Genomic DNA, 11323 nt, shown 5'->3' with positions numbered 1-11323 from the left:
GATTCCTCACAGGCTGATGGGAAAAAAGGAAGGATGATTCCATAAGAGCTGTAACACTTTGTAAGACTTCATACTATTTCAGCTTTTGACATCATTGCGCTTAAACGTCGATAACCTTTTGGCTTCCGCATACTGTGTTAAGAGCACTCGCGGTTTCGAGGGCTCCTCAATCCCACAATACCTCCTTATGGGCTCTGAACAGCCAGGGACCACACAGTGAGAGAGTTTATTAAAATGGCCCCGATGCAGCCCTGGGGGGCACAGAGATAGAGTGAAGGGGGCAATGTGTACCCCTGAGAGGGCATCCAAGGGGGTCATTGTGTTCACTGGCATAGGTACTATGTTGGAGTAGCATCGTCTCAGGCTAAACCAGGCCAAGCTAAACAGGCTGCTAACAGAATACTGAGCCAGCCATGTCTTTGTGCTGTGACCTCCTCTATCACAGGGGGGCTTCACATAACTCTCTATCTCCCCCCTCTCTCTCTCTCTCTCTCTCTCTCTCTCTGTCTCTCTCTCTCAGCTCTCCTCTTCTTTTGGAGGTGGAATCTTTCCCAAGGTCAGTGCCAGTGCTTTCAAAGGATGAGAGAGAGAGAGAGAGACAGAGAGAGAGAGAGAAGAGTGTGTGTGTGAGAGAGAAGAGGGAGAGGGATAGAGAGAGAAAGGAGAGGGTTGTCTCCTCAATCCACATACAACAGGACTAGAGACATCCTTGTGGACAAGGCATTGGAAGGGTTTGAGAAGGGTTTGGACTGGAAACTTGGGTTTTGTGTTTCAATGGAACTGAACAGAGGGATGAATGACTTTCAGCTCTTCTGTAATGTTTGGTCATGCTAAACAGGTGACCCACAGCTGATTGGAATACACTAATTTCCTTTACCTAGTCATTTTTATTGCTGACATACAGTATTTCTGAGAAAACCTCACAGAACTTTACAATACATTGTATGTAGTCGGAAAGCACATAAGGCAGAATAATTAATGAGTATGAATCAAAGTAGGGAAAATAAAGTCACAGAGAGTTTCAGAGTAGGCCTAGATATCATGATCCTAGCCATATTATCATATACTGGAACAAAATGATGAAATGGGTATCCTCTCAAAGGACATTCAAACAGTGGGATTAGAAAGCTTCCAGAAAATAGATGAAATAATGTACAGTATCATATCATCATATCAACCCATTTGACCCTACAACGCTGTGTATACCATTAGTGATCAACCATGTGACCTTGCTGCGGCGGTATAGCTAAGCAGGTTGTTGACTCGTTGGGCTAATCGAGGGGAATACAGTACATCGAGAATAACATTCATGCAAATTAATAGCATATTGAAAACCATGACACAGGATATTTCAGGAATTTTCCTGAAATGACAGTGAAATGACAAACTCCTACTTAGTCTTTGAAATGCACTTGATGCCATGACACCAGGAGAGCCTTCGACAGTCAATTGTATGCAGCACAAGTAGCTCAATCAAAAGCTCTTAACAGACTCGCATTGACTCTTTCTTTTGACGTAGGCTACTTCACATACTTCAGCCTGTGACCTCCGCACATAATAAAACCCCACTAATTATCCTCAATGCATTAAGTACCAAGAGAGCATCGTCTGTTCCAGGTTGGCTAGGCTCTGGGCTCTACACATAATCCTGTGAGGTCTGCTAAACTCTGGGTTCTACACATATTCCTGAGGTCGGCTAGGCTCTGGGTTCTACACATAATTCTGAGGTCGGCTAGGCTCTGGGTTCTACACATAATCCTGTGGCGGCATGGCGGGAAGACAGCAAAAGAGGAACCAAAGTAGAGACAAGGAAAAAGATTGTACCCCAGGGAAATGTCAGCATGTATGGTATGGTATGGTAAATGGTACCTCTCTGATGATCCAAATGCATGGTATAGGATTATGTTCACTATTGTTGGTGTTCATCTCTGGCTTCGTCTCCAACCTTGGCTGGTAGCTCTCCTAGCTCCCTAGCAGTTTGGTTGTTGGCATATGCTTATTTCTTGCTTGTGGATGTGTTATTAAGTCCTTACGTAGGTACCCTCAAATACAGTGTTACCTAATGTAGGCTTTTAATGGCCGCCTAAAATATAGCTGTCTAAGGAGTGACACACAGAGAGGGTTAGAACATAGTATATCTAAGTACACACAGCAACATGTTCAGTCCCAACCCAGATGGAAATCGGGGTGAGTGGTGTTTATGAGAAAGGGACTGTGGCCGCTTGATGTACAAAGAGATCTGAAGAGAAAACGACACAAAATTACACTGACGTCCCTTAAAGATATTGTTCCTGTTTTAACCTTCAATAATGTGTTTGATCTATTTTGGAAAAGGCATTAAAAGCAACATTTGCTGACTCCGACAAAAGTTGAGTGGAGGAGGCCATCGCATCCCCGTCTCATTAAAGACAATGACCTTGATCAGCGTGATGGGACAGCTTGGCTCCAGATGAGAGGACAGCTATTTCCATCCACTCCATTTATTTGAGTATTTCTTTTAAGATACCTACTGCAGGCATTGCCATGCTGATAAAGCATAAAAAGCTACTGAGTGTTTTCCCCTGGGGAGACAGCAATACGACAAGTGGATCTGTGCCATTGACTGACTGTTCAACTGGCGCCCTGGCTCGCTGGGTACGCGACTACTCCACTGACTGACTGACTGGCTGGTTGGTGCTTGGCTGGATGACTGACTGACTGGTTGGATGCCCGACTCTTCCACTGATTGACTGACTGGCTGGCTGACTGACTGACTGACTGACTGACTGGCTGGCTGGCTGACTTACTGGCTGACCACAGAGAGCTCCGCTCAGCGCCATCTCCCTGCCTGCGGGGACAGACTGCTTGTGCAAGTCTAAGAGAATGCCCATCTGATAGCCCCCCTGACAAACTCACTGAGATTTTACTATGGATTGACAATGTCAGAAATACGGTATGGTATAACAGGGTCATTGTCACGGTCTGTTCCATAGAAGAGGGAAGAGAAGCTAGCATGTAACGTTGCATTCAAATGTTATTCTGAATCGCATTTTCTAGTCATAAATTGCTTGGTCGGTCTAATGCGATAGCTAGCCATTACAGTATTAGCAGAAGCTGAGCAAGCTAATGTTGCCAATAATAAATTAGCTTGCTTGCTAACATTGACAATATAGTTAAACTAGCTACATAGCTACATTATTACGGTTATAAACAGCTTTGTTTCATCATCTTTTACAATCTTTCATAGAAAATGTGAACAATCACAGAGTTTACGTAATTCCGACTTGGAGGGTCATTCAAATTGTTTTTCCAAGTCGGAAATAAAAGTTTCTGATTATTCTGACACCACTTAAATGCATTATAAACACTTGCAATAAACTCACCAACAATATGTTCAGTGAAATTTGCTAAAATGGTTGGAATTCATGACGATGTCAACAACTACAATATGGAAAACTGTGGAACAGCAGCACACATGAAACAAATCATCTTTGTGCCCACCATTTGATGGCCAATGAAAAACATAGTGGGCAATAACAAAACACACCACCATGAAAATAATCCAGTAGCACATTCCAAACAGTAACCCACAGATCTCATAAAACTCTGCACAGGCCAACCCAATATGCCCCGGAGCTACACTTCAACAAGAATGAAAATATATGGAAAATGGGTTGCACATTTCTTGGTAGGGATTTTATGTCTAAAAATCACATAATAATCATGTCACTCTAGCGCAGACACCCATTGTAAATTCCAAACAGAGACAAATACTTTCTGCTCTGTTGCTTCTCTTAATTACTGGTTATACAGTACTTCTCAATCCAAATTTGGAGTGGTCAGCGTCAAACTGAGCATGATAGCAAAGCAATAATTGGTTACTCATTTTGAATCCCGATGGCCAAGGCTGAGTGGGCACGATCAGAATGAAAATTCTTTTTCACAGAAAATATGTGGCTTTGCAAAGAAATGCTGCATCAATTCAGCAATGCCACAAGGTAAAAGCTGGCACCATGATACGCAGTCTCCATCTTTTTGGCCAAAGGACACAAGTCCTCAAGGACAGCTGGAGCCTACTAATAATAACATCATGAAAATGGCCAGTTTTTGAATCTCAGAAAAGACCAGTGCTTAGTCAGTGAGTTTCCATAATGTTTCCATAATCTGCATTTAATCACATTTAGATACTTTTTAGAGGAGTTACATATTAACGGCAGATTTATTTGTGCAAGAGATTAACCAAGGGGAGCAGTAGTCCTGGTGAAATGTGAATTATTTTTGTTCCTTTAGTTTTTGGGGAGTTTCAAGTCTTCCAGCTGGAGAAGGCAAGAGCAAGCACTTCAATAATTCAATTCCTCCTTTATTTGGATATGACTTGTTTAAATCCTGAAAATACGAGTGGATATAATTCGATACTTGTCACAGATACTGAGTAACATGCTACGACCTTGTTTAAAATATCCGATTAGGATCAACTAAACTGTGACAACTTTATTTTAAATAAGCACTAAAGACAACGAGAAGGCCTGTCCTGGCAAATTCTCTCAGAGCTGACATACTGTAGTGTTTGCGTGCAGCGATGTTTACATTGACAGACATCTTAACTGCTGTTGGCTGTACAACAAATATACAGCTATAGTACATGGTATTATGTTTCTATGATAAACATATCCACCCAAGCCTAGTCATTCACTGTTTCTCTTTACTTGAGGAATCTTCATGTGTCAGACTAACCTAATTTAAAATATTCCCTCCGTATTATATAATACCCTTGCACTGTGTAAGTCTCAAAAACACTGAAGAAAACTCATCAGTTCATAGTGACAACATTGTCAAAGTAGACGGCTATTGTCCATGTGAGGCAGTTGGACAGAGTCTGACAGTGCCGTTGATCAGCCAGACTAAAAGGCTAGCTGTGTTGCTAGCTGATCCTCAGTTTTTCTTGACACTGAGCCATGAGACGGCATTGGGGACAGTTGAGAAGCCACCGGGTTCTCACCGTCACATTGCTAGCTGCAGAGAGAGAGAAGGAGTGGTGGTGGCAGGACCAGATGGCTAGCTCTCTGGACTCAATATACCATCCCTCTGATAAACCCAGACAGAACCGTTACACTTTCCAAAAGAGAGCTGAAAGGAAATACAGGGAGGGAGGGGAAAAAAGGCTCGCCTTTCGCAAATCTTTAATTACCCAACTGTCGACTGCTTTTCAGTGCTGCTTTTTAAAACACCCCCTTCCCCAAAGAACACACACACAAACACACACACACACACACAGCGACCCCCCCAGAGGATCCCTATACGACGGGCTTGCTCTGCTCAAGAGAGGGAATGAAAACTGTTAAAAAATGAGGAAAAAAACACATAAAAGATATGCAAATACAACTGTCTGGGGGCGACGACAAGCATTAACCAGTATTGAGGTTCTGCTATTTTTAGCTGGCATCTCTTTGCAAACTCTGAAAGGTGTGTGATGACTTCCTTAAGCCCAGGATTTTATGTGCTACAGAGACAGCTTGGCTGTGCAGATACGTCGGGAGAAATATTCCCCTTAATTGAGACACTTCACAAATGAAGCTATCAAACCCAGTACAAGCAGAATACAGTGAGAGTTGAAACTGGTTTTCGAGGAAAGAGCTACGTTGGAGTCTTCACTCGTCACACATAAAAATGTACAACGTATGAAGTGATTAGCGAGGTTTGGAGCTGATCTTACGGAGCCGGTTAGGCCGTAGCGCACAGATTCTCTCCCTTTTTCTAATATAATCACTGGCAACTGTATGTGGCCCATAATCAATCCAATAGAACACTGTGTTATTTATGCTACTCCAAGTGTATGTGACCCATAATCAATCCAATAGAACAGGGTGTTATTTATGCTACTCCAAGTGTATGTGGCCCATAATCAATCCAATAGAACAGGGTGTTATTTATGCTACTCCAAGTGTATGTGGCCCATAATCAAAGCAATGCCCTCCAAGGCCCACCCATGGCTGCATCCCTGCCCAGTCATGTAAAATCCATAGATTAGGGCCTAATTTATTTATTTCAATTTACTTATTTCATTATATGAACTGTAACTCAGTAAAAATGTTGAAATTGTTGCATGTTGCATTTATATTTTTGTTCAGTATATTAGAGTTGAGGTGGAATCTATCTGATTGAAACTGGTGTAAAAGGTCTAAAACCAGTACAGTTCTACCAAAGTAGCAACCCTTTTCCCTTTGGTCATTGTTTACATGAAGTGAGTCAAGCCATTGCTTAAAGAAAATAATAAGCAAACATGTTTGGTGTTCGCCAAAAGGGATGTGGGAGACTCCCCAAACATATGGAAGAAGGTACTCTGGTCAGATGAGACAAAAATTGAGCTTTTTGGCCATCAAGGAAAATGTCTGGCTCATACCCAACACGTCTCATCACCCCGAGAACACAATCCCCACAGTGAAGCATGGTGGTGGCAGCATCATGCTGTGAGGATGTTTTTCATCGGCAGGGACTGGGAAACTGGTCAGAATTGAAGGAATGATGGATGGAGCTAAATACAGGGTAATTCTTGAGGGAAACCTGTTTCAGTCTTCCAGAGATTTGAGACTGGGACGGAGGTTCACCTTCCAGCAGGACAATGACCCTAAGCATACTGCTAAAGCAACACTTGAGTGGTTTTTCTGGGAAACATTTAAATGTCTTGGAATGGCCTAGTCAAAGCCCAGACCTCAATCCAATTTAGAATCTGTGGTATGACTTAAAGATTGCTGTACACTAGCGGAACCCATCCAACTTGAAGGAGCTGGAGCAGTTTTGTCTTGAAGAATGGGCAAAGATCCCAGTGGCTAGATGTGCCAAGCTTATAGAGACATACCCCAAGAGACTAGCTGTAATTGCTGCAAAAGGTGGCTCTACAAAGTATTGACTTTGGGGGGTGATGGGGGGTGATGGGGGGGTGATGGGTGAGTGAATAGTTATGCACGCTCAAGTTTTCTCCGTCTGTCTCCCTGCACACCACTCATACCCCCCAGGCCTCAGCTCTGCCTCTGCATGGCTGCCCTGCTTTCTGTCAGACCCACTGGCCTTCCCCTCGTCTGCTGCTGCCCTGCACCACTTATGTTCTACTGTATATACCACACACACACATACATATGCACACACTTAAACATGCCGGTCCATATTCATGCACGCATGCAGACACACTCTCTCTCTCTCTCTCTCTCTCTCTCTCTCTCTCTCTCTCTCTCTCTCTCTCTCTCTCTCTCTCTCTCTTTCTCTCTCTCTCTTTCTCTCACACACACACACACAAACACACACACACACACACACACACACACACAGAGCCAGAGAGCAGAGCCAATAGCACAAAGAGCTCCATTGTTCCATCTGCAGCAACTTCACCGCTCCCAACTAGAGCAGCAGGGTCGAGGCCGCACAGGACCTGCCAGGGGCTGTTAGAACCTGCTCCCACTGTGTGTGTGTGTGTATGTGTATAAAGAAGTGCAGGTCACATCCTGAGAGGATCCAGCAGATTTCTAGTTCATAATGCTCTGGCAGGCAGGCAGGGTCTGTGGAGAGAGGAGGGGAGGAGAGGTAGAGGGAGGGAAAGGGAGGAGAAGGGAGGGGAGGTGAGGTCAGGAAATGGAGAGAGGGAGGGAGGGAGGGTAGGCCAAGGACTAATTGAAAAATAAGATCAAAGGCTGGATGAGAGAATTCTTCAAACTCAAGGGGCTATGAGAAAATTAAGAGACATGGAGGGCCGCGACTAATCAGCAATCGGAAAATCCTAATGCTCCACTACTAGGTACGACTGTACTCCCCGTAAATTGTAGCGAGTCAAATGCTTGCATCATTGAAGTTGAATTCAGAGAGGTGAAAACTAGTATGAGTGTAATAATGAAGGTGATTTGGTGAGACACGGTAGTGTGATGAGTAACCTTGTGTTCGCTCCCCAAATTAATGCCTAGGCTTGAGCTCAGCGAGCTAACAGTGTCTAATAATAAATACAACCTCTTCTTCAGTACATACAGAGGAAATCATGGTTACTGCTATGAATCATGGGTTGATGATTCTGTTTGATCAACGTGCTAGTTTAGAGGATGTGAAGTAGTTAGCTGTGTGTGCTAGGAGCGGTGCGGTAGTGTTTAGCATGTTAGCTAACACCCGGTAGAGTGTCCTCACCAACCAAGACCATGGTTTTGGTAGGGTAATGGTAAGCATGCTAGTTTCAGGAGCATAAAGTGTCGTTGTTGTTGGGGATTGAATCCCGGGTCGGCCTTAAGCGTTTTTCTGGATTTTTTTGTTGTTATTCTGTCTCTCACTGTTCAAATTAACCTACCATTAAAATTATAGACTGATCATTTCTTTGTCAGTGGGCAAACGTACAAAATCAGCAGGGGATCAAATACTTTTTTCCCTCACTGTAGCTCCTTTAATCTGCAATGTATGTTCTTAACCTTGGGCAACATTGGCCTGGGAGGCTCACAGGGATATTGGTATCCCCAGTACTCCACCAATAACCAATTGTTAAACTCAATACTTATTATATTCCCCTTAAAAAAAATTTTTTTTAATGCAATATAATTAAGCTTTAAAACTGCATTTCTTTCTCTCTGCCTCATGGCAACATGTGTAGAATTGCAGGATATTAGCTTAACAGCTGTAACAACAAAATGTCTCTCTGCCCCATGACAAAATTAGTAGAATTGCAGAACATTTGCTTGAAAACTTCAAAATTTCTCTCCGATGCCAAGAGGCAGGCCTTTAACATGTTCCTTTTCAGGGCCAGAGACTTAGTTCGTCCGGCCATGCACTGCCAAAGTCAGAACTCCTTGTATGCTATTTCTATCTCACTCCAGTTGTGTTCTGATTATGAGGGGGTCCCTGATGAATTTGCTTACAGAAAAGGGGTCCCCGGCCCCAAAAAGTTTCAGAACCCCTGGTCTACCTATCATTACACTACCAGTGCCTACAATGTTTCAGGTCATGGTCTCTACTATTCCTTTCCCTAAATTCTGAGTCACTCATGACAAACATCAAACCTTTGGTAGGTGATGTACATGCTAGACATGCCACACATTAAAGCTGTCACGACTTCCTCCGAAGCTGCCTCCTCTCCTGGTTCGGGCAGGCTTCGGCGTTCGTCGTCACTGGCCTTCTAGCCACTGCCGCTCCTCATCTCATCTCATCATTCCATTTGTTTTGTCTTGGTTATTACACACACCTGGTTCATATCCCCTCATCAGTACCTGTATAAGTGTTCCCTCTGCCCCCTTATCTTTGTGTGTGATTGTTATTTGTGAGGATAGTGAAGCTCGGTGGAGCTCCTTGTATTTTTTATTCGCCAAGTTATTTTCCCCATGTGCCTTGTTTGTTCCAGTGCGCCTGTTTTGCGCACCGGACTGTTTTGACGCTTTACTGCGTACTCTGTATTCCAGAAGAAATCCTGTTATTCTGTGATTTACCCTCCTGCGCCTGACACCTTGTAGACCACTACAACGCAGGCGACCAAATTACCACCTCATCGGGCGGGGGATTGCACGATAAACCTCCAGGTAGACTCTGTGCCTCCCAGGAGTCATGTGTATCTCCTGTCACAGGCTGAAACGGAGGCTATGGAGACATACGTCTCCGAGTCCCTGCGGCAGGAGTTTATACATCCCTCCACTTTGCCCGCCTCCTCAAGTTTATTTTTTGTGAAGAAGAGAGACAGAGGTTCGTAGTGGAGGTGGATGCGTCCGAGGTTGGGATAGGCTCTGTCCTATCTCAACGCTCGGGCATGCCACCCAAGCTCTGCCCCTGTGCCTTCTTCTCCAAGAAGCTCAGCCCAGCAGAGCAGAACTACGACGTTGGTGATTGGGAGCTGTTGGCTGTTGTCCGAGCCCTGACCTTGTGGAGGCACTGGCTCGAGGGGGCTAAACACCCTTTCCTCGTCTGGACAGACCACCGTAACCTGGAGTACATCCGGCCAGCGAGGAGGCTGAACCCTCGCCAGGCCAGGTGGGCCCTATTCTTCACCCGGTTTGATTTTACACTATCATACATCCCGGGTACGAAGAACATGAAGGCAGACGCACTGTCACGGCTGTATGACACAGAGGAGAGGCCCATAGACAACACTCCCATACTCCCGGCCTCCTGCATTGTGGCGCCGGTAGTATGGGCGATGAACGCAGACATAGAGCGGGCGTTACGAACAGAGCCATCTCCACCTCAGTGTCCAGCTGGGCTGCAGTACGTTCCTGATCTAGTCCGTGACCGTCTGATCTATTGGGCACACACGTCCCCCTCCTCTGGTCACCCAGGTATCGGTCGTACAGTGCGCTGCCTGACCGGAAAGTACTGGTGGCCTACCTTGGCTAAGGACGTGAGGGTGTATGTTTCCTCCTGCTCGGTGTGCGCCCAGAGTAAGGCACCTAGGCACCTCCCAGCGGGTAAGTTACAGCCCTTACCAGATCCACAACGGCCATGGTCCCACTTGAGAATTGATTTCCTTACTGATCTTCCCCTCTCTCAAGGTAACACCACCATCCTGGTCGTTGTGGACCGCTTCTCCAAAGCCTGCTGCCTCCTTCCTCTGCCCCGTCTCCCCACGGCCCAGCAGTCTGTGGAGGCCCTGTTTACACACGTCTTCCGGCACTACGGGGTACCAGAGGACATAGTGTCTGACCGGGGTCTCCAGTTCACATCCAAGGTCTGGAAGGCGTTCATGGAACATCTGAGGATCTCGGTCAGCCTGACCTCTGGTTTTCACCCCGAGTCTAATAGGCAGGTGGAACAGGTGAATCAGGATGTGGGTAGGTTCCTGCGTTCCTACTGCCATGACTGGCCAGGGAAGTGGTCGGTGTTCTTGCCATGGGCCGAATATGCCCAGTACTCTCTCTGTCACTCCTCCACTAACCTAACGCCTTTTCTGGCACCGTGGCATCAGAGCCAGACCGAGGCTCCTGCGGTGGATGACTGGTTTCGGTGCGCGGAGGAGACGTGGAACGCTGCTCACGTCCACCTCCAACACACCGTGCGTCGCTAGAAGGCCAACGCTGACCGCCACCGCAGTGAGGCCCCGGTCTTTGTACCGGGTGATCGGATCTGGCTCTCGACCCGGAATCTGCCCCTCCGCCTGCCCTGCCGGAAGCTGAGCCCGCAGTTTGTGGGGCCGTTCAAAGTCCTGAGGAGAATAAACGAGGTTACCTATAAGTTATTACTCCCGCCCGATAATCGTATTAACCCCTCGTTCCATGTGTCTATCCTCAGGCCAGTGGTGGCTGGTCCGCTCCAGGAGTCTGAGGTGCGGGAGGTCCCTCCGCCTCCTCTGGACATCGAGGGGTCCCCGGCGTACTCCACCCATTCCATACTGGATTCG

Source organism: Coregonus clupeaformis, chromosome 5 (genome assembly GCF_020615455.1).
Source record: "Coregonus clupeaformis isolate EN_2021a chromosome 5, ASM2061545v1, whole genome shotgun sequence".
NCBI lineage: Eukaryota > Metazoa > Chordata > Actinopteri > Salmoniformes > Salmonidae > Coregonus > Coregonus clupeaformis.
The sequence above is the reverse complement of the archived record's forward strand: the minus strand, read 5'-3'. Positions refer to the sequence as shown.